Raw genomic sequence first — 13,016 nt, 5'->3', positions numbered from 1 at the left:
TTTCGACAGTTCCTGACAGTTCTCGAATAGTTCCCATCGTTTTGATAGGTTTTAACAATAGTTCCGACCTTTAAATATTTTTTAACAATTTTTTAATCTTAGCGCGGGCACCGCATATAAGAGATCTATGCGCTAAGTTTAAAAAATTGTTAAAAAATATTTAAAGGCCTATTGTTAAAACCTATCAAAACGATGGGAACTATTCGAGAACTGTCAGAAACTGTTGAAAAAACGAGGGAAATAGCCAGCACCTCATAGATCTCTTATATGCGGTGCCCGCGCTAAGATTAAAAAATTGTTAAAAAATATTTAAAGGCCGGAGCTATTGTTAAAATCTATCAAAACGATGGGAACTATTCGAGAACTGTCAGGATCTGTCGAAAAAACGGAGGAAATAGCCAGCACCCCATAGATCTCTTATATGCGGTGCCCGCGCTAAGATTAAAAAATTGTTAAAAAATATTTAAAGGCCGGAACTATTGTTAAAACCTATCAAAATGATGGGAACTATTCGAGAACTGTCAGGAACTGTCGAAAAAACGGAGGAAATAGTCAGCACCCCATAGATTTCTTATATGCGGTGCCCGCGCTAAGATTAAAAAAATTTTTTTCGAAATTTTGGAATTCTAATGACAGTTCTATTTGCACTCCAAAGAGTTCTATCGATAAGTATTAAGGTCCGAAGCTGTAAAATGAAAAACAAAAAAGTTCTGACCATTTTTATCGTATAACGAGGTGCTGGCTCCCATATTAAAAAATTATTTAAAATTATTTAGCAATTAGAACTATTGTTAAAATCAATCAGGAACTATAGAATTCTTCGAGAACTATAGAATTCCACAGTTTAAATGACATTTTTCGCAAGTTGCGGTGCTACCGGGAAGTTAGCACCTCATATTTTCAAAATGCTATTTTTTTAGGTAAATCACCGGAACTATTTCTAAAACCTATCGGGAACTATAGAATTATTTGGGGTGCAAACAGAACTTGCATAAAAACTTGCGGTGCCAATAGTTGAGGTGCCAACTTCACAGAGGCCCGTTAATGTAATTTTCGAGTTAATGATTACTTTTACAGCAAAATGAATGTGACAAGATAGGTTTATTAATTTATTCACGTGTTCATAATCACACAACTACTGCAATTATTTATTAAATAATATCTGCTGACAAAGTAAAGCACGAAGTTGTAATGATCTAATTATGCAAAAATAATTATCAAGTGGAAAACAAAATCGAAAAATATGTCGTATATAATTAGTAATTTTCAATTTAAATAGAATGTGATGCAAATGCAGAAAGCGTTCTCGCATTAAATGAACCTGTTTTAAACGCATTGGTTAATCGGATTTTCCAGTGCATTAAGATGAAACACCCGGTAAACTCGTTTTACTCACAATCAAATAGCTCAGGGAATTTAAATCGTGTTATTCACAATCAAAATTACAAATATGTGTATTTATTAAATTTTTCATTTGTATCTATCGTCCAGTTTTAATTTTAAATGACTATGCGTGCATTGTTGTTTCCGCGAAATAGAGCGCATGCATCTCTTGCATTTCATTCTATTTACCTTGCGATCAATCAGCTTTACACTGCGTAAGTAACTTCAACTCATTTCCAACCCTCCCTCTCTCTCTCTTTTATTACTCACGCTCCGAAAACATTACCATTTTTCTTCTGTATCATCATGTTCCGATTGTTGTTCTATATCCGGTTATTTTTTTTATTAATATCAGTTAGCACTGGCCTGTTAGTTATTGTTGTAGTTAGTTATTTCAATGTTCGCGCGGTTTTATCAACATCGATCACTTTATCAATCAAATATACATGTTGATATTTTTTGCGCTACCAATAATGGACGTGCTACAATCGACAAGTTCTATCGTATCGCCGAAAAGTGACAAGGACACAAATACTAAATCAATATTACAATAGCCGCCGTGCACAACGGAGCTAAAAGTATCGGTTTGCGTAAGAATATTCGGATAGACAAAACACGTATGACGCAGAAAAATATGTAGATGTTTCAATACTATGATTGGAAGATATACAAGTTTTAATAAATAATATTTTTCGCAAATGACAATATCTTCTGCTCCCTTAGCGACATTTTAAGGTTATTGCGAGAGTAGGTATTTTAAATTTAAAGTGAATAAAATTGAAAGATTTAGAAAGATATTATACAGATAGAAATATATATATATATATATATACCAAATTTTAAATTAAGAGAGTAATAATTTTATAGAACAATAATGATAAATTTTATGTAAAAAATTGCCTAAATTTGTAATCAATATTGCTAATTTATATTTTTCGATATAATGTTATTTATGCTTAACAATATCTAATATATTTTTTAACTATATTTATGAAGATTTCTAAATATTTCTCGATTCGATGAAAAATTAATTTCTGGGCCTCATCGCGGATATCGAGTGTTCTATGTTCTCGAGTGTCACATGCTTACAAAAAAAGAGAAAATTCAGATATGGGTCGTAGAACAAAAAACGAAAGAAAAGATAGAAAAATAGCCATATGATCGATGTGCGTATTATAAACATCTGTTGACCTGCTTGTATTGATTAATGACAGTTTACATCCGGCTGACAAATGCAACATCTATCGTGCAACTTTGAACATATAATCAATGCATCAAAAAACGAAAGAAAAAATGAAAAAATAATGTGTGCTAATTGATGTGTTTATTCTGAACAGTTATTAACCTTGTATCGATTAGTAACAGTTCACATCTGGCTGATAAATACAACATCTATAATAAACAACATACAACTTTTAATATAATAATCAATGCATCAAGTGATATCACAGTAATCAAAAGTGTAAATAGTCATTTATATTTCCTACTGTCTTTTATTATATCTCAACATGAATTATAATTATGCAAAAAAGATATAAAAACTTTTATAATGCTCTAAATATATAAATCAGTTGTATTTATTATAAGTGTTTATCATATTGTATTATGTTATATATGAATAATATTGAATATGAATAATCTTTCAACATTTCAACTAGAAAATTTTAAAATATAGTAATATAATTCACATATAACACTAAACTTGAAATATATTATGTAAAAATATTTGATACATAAATAATTCCAAGATTACTATAAAAAAAAGGGACATTCTAATTCAATCGTAAAAATAAAAGATAAAGAAGAGAAAGAAATTACAAAAAAATTGAATCGTAAATTATTGAAATTGTTCACCTAATTTTGAACATTTTTGAACACAATAAAAAGAGCTTATATAAAGTTTTAAAGATTTCTTTCTTTGTCCATAGAATCATATGGTAATGTTAAGCGCTTAAAAAGGATTCTAGATAAAAGAAACTTCTAGCCTTACATTTTTATGTGCATTTCTTGAATAAATTATTTATGCAGGTAATTGTTCCACGGGAAAAATCGTGTCACCATGCCAAAGTCGTGGAAATGCAACGACGCAAATAAAAATGACGTGCGAGTGTAAATATTCTCCTATCCTACCGCAACCACATTTTCGATATTTACCTTATCAATTCTGCTTCCTTTTTGACGATGTAGTCGTTTTTAGTTTGATTTGTACAACCTTCGTGTCACTGAAGGTCGGCTCGATTTTCACGTTTCATCAACGAGCAAACAGACAAGCGTTTGAGGACGACGGACGGTAAATGGTCTATATAGAAAATGCAACTTCTCCAATTTTCTTCGATATAGTATAATGTTCAACTCTGAATTTGAGCTCTTTTATATTTTACTGATTGTGAGAGAAATTAATATAGATATTATTTAATGCATTTTATAAATATCGTTAATGTAGAAATATTTTTAAACAATAATATATATCTAAGATAAAATAAAAAATATTATATTTTTCTATTTTTCTAAATATCATGCATTAAATCATCAGATAAATTTATATTTCTTATGTTCCAACTAGAAGTATTCGTCTATAAATAATATCGTAAATTTTACGAGTTCCGATACAGATACGATGATGTAATATATTGAAGCGTTACGGGATCGATACAGCACTTTTTGAGCAACTGTGAAAAGAAACGCGATTTCTGATTATAGGAATTTTTCCGCTAACTTGTTAAGAATAACGAGGTTTATCTCACACCTCACATCACATACATACACATACAATCTTACTAAAAACATATACGTTAGTCTAAAAAATATAATTGTTAGGAGACAGTTAATTACAGTACACACACACATACACACGCGCGCGCGCGCGCGCACGCACGCACACGCACTATGTATGAAAATAAATAATACAAAAAAAACAAAGTAAAGAATACAAATTAAAAAATAATTAGTTTCTAATTTTTTATAGATAATTTATATAAAAAAATTTTAAAAACGCATTGAATAATATAAAAAAGTTTTGGGTAAATATATAAGTGTTCCGAGTTTCTTCAATAATAAAATTCATACTTAAAATTTTTAACAATATTTTATGACTTATAACTTATTCTATAATTTTATATTTTATTGTTAAATAAATACTTATTATTTGTTAATAATTTTATAATATTTATTCATTCAATGTGTAATTTTAATTATACTCTTTGATTTTTTTCTAATGCATTTATATTTTTTGAAATCATAACCCTCTTTTTAATAATTTTTTCACTTCTCATTTCTTTTGTTTTATATTAATCGAGATATATTTTTATAAAAAAATTGTAAACAACAAAACAGAATAGAAATTTCTTCTACTTCATCTGTATTTTGAATTTTTCCTATTAACTCATTCTTTATAAACAGCCCTTTAGTCAGTATAAAGATGCCTTAGGATTTACAGATTCTTTCTGAAAGATATTACAATCTCGTCACGCAAAAGAAGGACGAGATCAAAGCCACGTTTTCCAGCAAACGCGTTTAAGGTACAAATTACATCGTGAAATAGAAATTGCAGGTATTATCTGCCATCTACAGACTTGATCAATGTTATATGCAATTTACCTAGCACTTTTCTGTTTTCCCCTTAAACGCAAAGTAATGGAACACTTCACCCAGGTCATTTATCTATTTAAACATAAAAATTCATAACCTTATGCAAAGAGAAATTTTTCTCATACACTTTCAAAAATCATATGTTGCGAAGATAATTTGAATAATGCGAGCTTTTATCTTTGAAATCAACTTTTATTATGCATGACATTTTACCATAATTATGCTCTCCACGCATTTTTTAAATGCTTAATATTTTAATAAATCTAATAAAGAGTTATTACAAAAACTTATCAATATTGAAAACAAAAATAAAATTAATTACATGTTAAGTAAAACATTTAAAAAATATCTGATAAATAAAAAACAATATAATTCTATCTTCCATTTTTAAAATAAATTTAACAAGCAAATATTTTAAAATTTCCTGGTCAACTATTAAGATAATTTCGTTTACAAAATAGGTGGGTTTAATGTTTAAATTAAATATATTATATTTTTTTTAATTTTAAAGACACTGTTCTTAATAATGTCTATTTAGCGTAATAATAATTTTGTAGTAATGCCGTGATAATTTTTTGTTGATACATTTGCTACTACGAAAAAGGAATAAAAAATGCTGCGTCATATACAGGGTGTCCCAGGTATCTTCCGTCCAAAAAAAAAGGCAGATTCTCTGGCCAATTTAAAAACGATTTTTCCTCAGCGAAAATGTCGAGGGAGATCATTATTTTTTGCATATTCCCAATTTTTGTCATCATGTATCTTTCTAACTAAGCCTTAAATTAAAATTCTATTAAAGTAAACTCTACCTAAAATTAACTAAAGAATGTGACTTTATTAATATTTTATTCCCATAAGCCTTAGTTTGCGAAAAACCTTTTATTTTCAATCGTTTATAACTCGAAAACTATTAGTGCCGCGACATTTTCGCTGAGGAAAAATCGTTTTTAAATTGGCCAGAGAATCTGCCTTTTTTTTTGGACGGAAGATACCTGGGACACCCTGTATATTTTCGTACTGCGCGTTACAAAAATCCGATTTTCGTGAAAAAAAATTGCCTTGCACACACTTCACGCGGTTACTCACGCAAAATGCATCGTCAGCGCTGCAACAATATAAGCAATGGCAATAAATACTTATGTTTATGTTGGCCGCTAATGAATAATAGCACGCAGATGCATTTATCGCACTTGCATCGTTAACTCGCGCAAACATGCAAGTACTTCGACAACACTGTTGCGGTTAAATAATTATCATTGTGGGAAGATGAATTTCGAGCATTAATATTATCGCTTTCAGCATTTGAAATTGTATAAGAAGTTGAATAATATAACTTTTTTAAATGTTATAGTGAAATAGATATTAAATTTATTTATTAAAGTAGTATTTTGTGTTTATATAATCAATGCAGTTTTTATGAATACATTTCATAAATTCAAAGTAATTATAAAATTCTATGATTTAATATCATTGAATATTTAAGATCTTATATTAAGATACTAACTAGGGATATTTGTTATACGTAACCTATATATATAACGATCATAGAGAAATTAAACGCGTTCGATTCAGTAAGTTAAATTCACAGAATTTTATTAGAAATTAAACTTCGATTCAGTTAAATTCGCAAAATTTTGTACGAAGCGCGAAATGATGTACTAAACAATATCCACAAATATGTTTGGAATTGCTTTATAAAATTTATACGAACATTTTATCGTTAAGAGTATTGTTCAGAGATTGATATATATATAAAATATTTAACATATCACGAAAAATATTATATAAACTTGATTTTCATGTAGAACGCGTAATGTATCAAGAAATAAAAATTTATAAGAGACTCTGTATCTTGCTTAACATAAAGTTTTAGAAATACGTACAAATAAAGAAACGAGATAACAAATCGAATGTCAAAGATGACAAAATAGTGGAAATGAAAAGTCTATTGCAATATACACTTCATTTCACGCAAATCCGCTTTACGATTATTTGCCCTACGATACATATATGTTACTGATTATTTTTCATCATTATGGCAATGTACCGAAGCAACACGGTTGCCACGATATTCCATCCCTCCGCAAAATCGCTATTTTACTACCTCCCTTTCCACACTCCCTCTTTCCAAGCTTTCGCTTTCTGAGACTAAAATACAAAAACTGTTAGTAGAGGAAAAGTGCAAAGAATATTCGAGGAGCAATAAACCGGGCAAAAAATGACAAAAATAAATGATGAATAAATGTTTAGTTCAGCCTTTTAGCAACTGACAGGTCTGCAAAAGACACGCTCCTCGCATTTTCTCATTTTCTTGAGACGGCGAATAAAAAAAACCTTAATCCTCGTATCAAAATAACCGCTTTGGCAACGCGTATAGAAGATTTTTGCGCTCGCTTGCTAATGTTAATATTTGAAAGCAATGTACTTTGACACATCGTAAGCCCAAATATCCCTTATCTTTTTTTTTGATTGATCTTTTATCGAATGGGGAGATTTAGCGATATATCATCGTCCATTAACTGTGCAAATATCAGAGGGGATGATACGTAACTCTTTCACGTTCATACGATCCTCACAGCATTTAGGAGCTACTTACTCCTATCTGCTCTTAACGACATATTGGTATCGATCGCGCTATCAGCAATCATGTCATGACGTCGATCAATATCCGCTGTATTAGAGCTATATATTACGAACCATGTTTGCGCATATAAAAATGCGCGTTTTAAAGATGCGAAATTTTATGTATATATCTTGATTTGAAATATGTTAATCTCTTTCATTGTTACATTATATTCTCACTTCAAATGATATACTAAAACTATATAAAAATATTAACAGTTGAATTCAATTAGATGGGAAGACACTTTTACAACTACCTATAATTAATATTCTTTATAATATCAAAAATATTAAGAAATATTAAGGAGAAAAATCAAGAAAAAATAAGTTTTTTTATATATAAAACGTAGTGACTTTAAATATCACGTTCAAATGATTTTTTCTCTCTCCGTGTTAATATATAAAAACACTAAAAATATTCTAAAATTACTACTGCAAAATTGCTATATAGTAATCTAATTTGTGACGAATGGACTTCTCTTCATCATTTATCATGGAAAATTTATTTTGCATATTTCAAATAAACAAGAACACAGGAAACGAAACAATTTTACCATCTATATAAAATAAAAATAAAATCAATGTTTTGATCTCACTGTATTTTTATCATAGATATTTTCCATATCGTGATGTAAGTCATATTTTTTTCCATATTAAATAACGGTTTTGAAATATTGCATAAAAGAATAGAAGAGATAAAGTCATATCTCATTATTCATATCTCAGGGAGTTAAAATCTAATCTTTTGTTTATCACATTTTTGTTATACCGAAAGTTTGGAAGAGGCAATTTTATCTTCATATTTGTTAATAGCATTGTTCTATATTTCCCGTATTAAATAAAAAGTTAACTGAATGACCTACATTTTGAGTCTTGACATTAAAGATATCAACATTTTCATGCTATCGGTAATGATGTGTCTCTCTGGACAATGTATCAAAGTCAATCTAAAATTGCATCGAGGCGGGAATACATGTCTAATCAACGTCTTCTATTACAATACATTTACTTTAATTTATACGTGAGAGAGAGAGAGAGAGAGAGAGAGAGAGAGAAAGAGAGAGATCTGATGTAAAAACACTCAATTTTAATTAACGATACTCTTTTATATTAAAGATAGGAACGCTAGAACGCTGTATAACCTTGAATCTAACCCTTAGAGACAGGATGTTATTTCTCGAATGATACGATAGATAGAACATCGCAAATCAGACTCGTATTTCCTGTGATTTATGATGATAGGTAATATATTATTTGAAACTTTTTATAAGATGCTAGAGAAATATAAAAATGTCATTATTTTTGATAGCAAATTCCACACATTCTCCTTTATCGGATAAATGGAATAGAATTACAGACGTTCGTGCCGAGAAAATTGAAAAGCTGGATATTACATTTCTTAATAAAAGTGTTTTTAATGAATGTTAAGATAATATCTAAATAATTATAAGCTGACGGAACATTATATAACTGTATTTTTAATAATGATATTTTTGCGTTTGACTTAATTAATCATTTTTTTTTATTAATTAAACTTGGTGTGATTATATTTGTTGATTTTTACTGCACATAATAAGCACAACACGCAGTGCTTTTTGCATATTTTCTTTAAAATGTCTGCTAGACGTTGATGCACGTCTTATAAGTTAGCGGAACAAAATGGGCGGAATCAATTATAATTGATATTTTTATTTGTTGCTCATTTGTTGCTAAAAAGTTGCCAAAGAAAAAAATTTGTTGCTCTGTAATTTAAAAAAAAAAATCATGTTCCGCTAAAGGAAGATTAAGTTAGCGGAACAATATATGTAACAACAAAATTATACGTAATAATAATATAAAAATTTGTTGCTAATTTGTTGCTCTTAAAATATTCAATTTGTTGCTTGCAAAATAAATTTAAACAATAGCGGAAAACTTTTCACAGCGAGCAAAGTTACAAGAGTAAACTATCAGAAAAAAATTTGTTGCTCGCTTAAATTTGGTATTGAGATATAGTTTGAATTTGTTGCTTTCGAAATATCCAAGTTCCGAATTTGTTGCTTGCAAAATAAATTTAAATAATGATGAAAAACCTTTCACAGCGTGCAGAGCTACAAGAGTAAACTACTAGAAAAAAATTTGTTGCTCGCTTAAATTTGGTATTGAGACATAGTTTGAATTTGTTGCTTTCAAAATATCCAAGTTCCGAATTTGTTGCTTGCAAAATAAATTTAAATAATGATGAAAAACCTTTCACAGCGTGCAGAGCTACAAGAGTAAACTGTCAAAAATAAATTTGTTGCTCACTTAAATTTTATATTGGAATATAGGTTGAATTTGTTGCTTTCGAAATATGTAAGTTCCGAATTTGTTGCTTGCAAAATAAATTTAAATAATGATGAAAAACCTTTCACAGCGTGCAGAGCTACAAGAGTAAACTATCAAAAATAAATTTGTTGCTCCCTTAAATTTGGTATTGGAATATAGGTTGAATTTGTTGCTCTCGAAATATCCAAGTTTCGAATTTGTTGCAATAAGTTTAAATAATAAACAAATTAAATTACAAGAATATGTATATGACGATACAATAACAATTAATAAGATTTATATGGCCTTGAATACTTGTGCCAAATATATTAAGTAAAAATTTAGTCAATATGTTTTCGATGTAATTTAAACTTTGCACGCTGTGAAAGGTTTTTCGTTATTGTTTAAATTTATTTTGCAACCAACAAATTCGGAACTTGGATATTTCGAAAGCAACAAATTCAACCTATATTCCAATATCAAATTTAAGCGAGCAATACATTTTTTTCTGATAGTTTACTCTTGTAGCTTTGCACGCTGTGAAAGGTTTTTTATCATTATTTAAATTTATTTTGCAAGTAACAAATTCGGAACTTGGATATTTCGAAAGCAACAAATTCAACCTATATTTCAATACCAAATTTAAGCGAGCAACAAATTTTTTTCTGATAGTTTACTCTTGTAGCTCTGCACGCTGTGAAAGGTTTTCAGCTATTGTTTAAATTTATTTTGCAAGCAACAAATTCGAAACTTGGATATTTCGAAAGCAACAAATTCAACCTATATTCCAATATCAAATTTAAGTGAGCAACAAATTTTTTTTTGATAGTTTACTCTTGTAGCTCTGCACGCTGTGAAAGGTTTTTCATCATTATTTAAATTTATTTTGCAAGCAACAAATTCGGAACTTACATATTTCGAAAGCAACAAATTCAACCTATATTCCAATATAAAATTTAAGTGAGCAACAAATTTATTTTTGACAGTTTACTCTTGTAGCTCTGCACGCTGTGAAAGGTTTTTCATCATTATTTAAATTTATTTTGCAAGCAACAAATTCGGAACTTGGATATTTTGAAAGCAACAAATTCAAACTATGTCTCAATACCAAATTTAAGCGAGCAACAAATTTTTTTCTAGTAGTTTACTCTTGTAGCTCTGCACGCTGTGAAAGGTTTTTCATCATTATTTAAATTTATTTTGCAAGCAACAAATTCGGAACTTGGATATTTCAAAAGCAACAAATTCAAACTATATCTCAATACCAAATTTAAGCGAGCAACAAATTTTTTTCTGATAGTTTACTCTTGTAACTTTGCTCGCTGTGAAAAGTTTTCCGCTATTGTTTAAATTTATTTTGCAAGCAACAAATTGAATATTTTAAGAGCAACAAATTAGCAACAAATTTTTATATTATTAATAAAAAAATAATTAAAATTCCGGGTCAATGAACCGAGATCGCGTATCTTGTGGCGACAAACAAAAAAAAAAAACAGCACCTATATATTATTTTGGCAAAGATGGAAAAAACTGTGAAAATAACATATGAATCAAGTGCAAGATTTATTGACAATAGACAAACGTTTCTACCCCATTCGGGTTCTCTTCAGTGAAAAAGATAATTAGTTAATTGACAAACGCAAACAAAAGAGTGGTACAAAACATTGCTAGCATGTAAAAGTCGCAAAAAATAAAATAAAAGTGTCATTGCGCATCAAAGATTAATTTATGTCTGTGAACGTGTGCAGACATGACGCTCGAATTATTTATAATAACTTACATAAACAATTATGGAGTTGCCGGTATATAAAGGTATCGGAACGGATAAAAGACGGCGACGAATTTGTTTACGCATGAGAGACAATAACCGATTAGTGTACATGTGCAAACATGACACTCATCTTAGGCGTTGAAAAGTCTCTGAAAAGGAACGTTCCTCCATATAAAAGCATGGCAAAATCCAAGCATTTAGTAATCAGAAGTAGCGAGTCATTAATGTGTTTATGGTCCTGAAAATTACCGTGGTAAATCTGTAAAAATTATAAGCAGAAGGAGTCAAGAAGACCCAACATACATGTCAACAGATGTCGCAAAAATAATATGTTATGTACCGAATCAATAAAATAACAAAGACGAACCGTTACACTTTTGAAATCAAACGCAAAGATAAATAACATGAAGTAAGAAATAAAAATAAAAAAAGAATTCGCAAAATAATAACCGTTGAACCAAAAGGTAAGAAGCAATTGAAAAAATTCGATAGAGAGCTCACCAAGACGCCCGGAAGAAAGCAGAAAGGAGTTAGGCCCATCAAAGAGCCCGAGAAGCGTCGAAACTCATGTATCGATGGATCGCAAGTTCGAACAGTAATAAGACACGCAAGCCGAAATATCCGAGCTAGCTGTTAGAGAGGGAGGGGATAAAGGAAATAAAAAAAGGGGGGGGAAAAGGAAAGGAAAAAAGGAGGTAGAAGGAGAGGGAAAGGATAGGAATAAAGGAGAGATAAAAGATATGCTAGACTAAATTTCTAAAGGAGTTAAACTAATTTATTTAAAATGGGAAAGTAAGAGCTATCCAGCAGATCCGTGTCCTCTTTGATATTAATACTGTTAGATTGATTTTTGATATGCAGCATTTCAGATACCAGTCTTTTAATGTAATGTGGTTCGTTGTCTAATATGAAAACGTTATTCCAGTCAAATTCATGACCTGCTAATCTGTGCTCCGACACAACGCTTAAATTAGCAGATGGATTATCTATGTTAGAACGATGTTCTTTAATCCGAGTAGTAAGTTGTCTCTTAGTTTGTCCAACGTAAGAGGCATTACAGTCAAGACAGTTAATTCTGTAAACTACATTGGTTTTTTGTTCGTTGGGTAGGGGATCCTTGTGTACTTTGATGAAACAGTTTAGCTTATTAAGAATGAGGAATGCTAATTTTTTATTAAGGTGATGCGACAGAGGTATAAATTTCGGAGCTATGTTTTTAATGAAGGGGATCGCAAAGTAGGAGGGGGGAGGGGGAGGATCAGATGTAGAAAGACAAGGAGAAGTAGACGAAGGAAGAGAGTTGACTGAATTAGGAATAGAAAAAATTAGTTTATGAATTCTATTGCCGATAACTTTAAAAATTAAA

General features: G+C 29.9%; 1 protein-coding gene across 12 annotated transcripts in view; it reads right to left on the bottom strand.

Moving 5' to 3' along the window:
* Nucleotides 1-13,016, bottom strand: part of Nmdar2 (glutamate ionotropic receptor NMDA type subunit 2) — a 303,165-nt gene that overhangs the window by 240,995 nt on the left and 49,154 nt on the right. Inside the window, exon 2 of one of the 12 annotated variants that reach the window (XM_083097881.1) lies at nt 3,538-3,763. The exons of the other annotated variants lie outside the window; for them this stretch is intronic. The gene's annotated coding sequence lies outside the window, so the exon portion shown is untranslated. The remainder of the gene's footprint in view (nt 1-3,537; nt 3,764-13,016) is intronic. 12 annotated transcript variants of the gene reach the window in all.

Source organism: Camponotus vicinus, unplaced genomic scaffold, assembly GCF_025532165.1.
Source record: "Camponotus vicinus isolate PSW18456_S1 unplaced genomic scaffold, iyCamVici1.0 SCAF_4, whole genome shotgun sequence".
NCBI lineage: Eukaryota > Metazoa > Arthropoda > Insecta > Hymenoptera > Formicidae > Camponotus > Camponotus vicinus.
The sequence above is the reverse complement of the archived record's forward strand: the minus strand, read 5'-3'. Positions and strand labels throughout refer to the sequence as shown.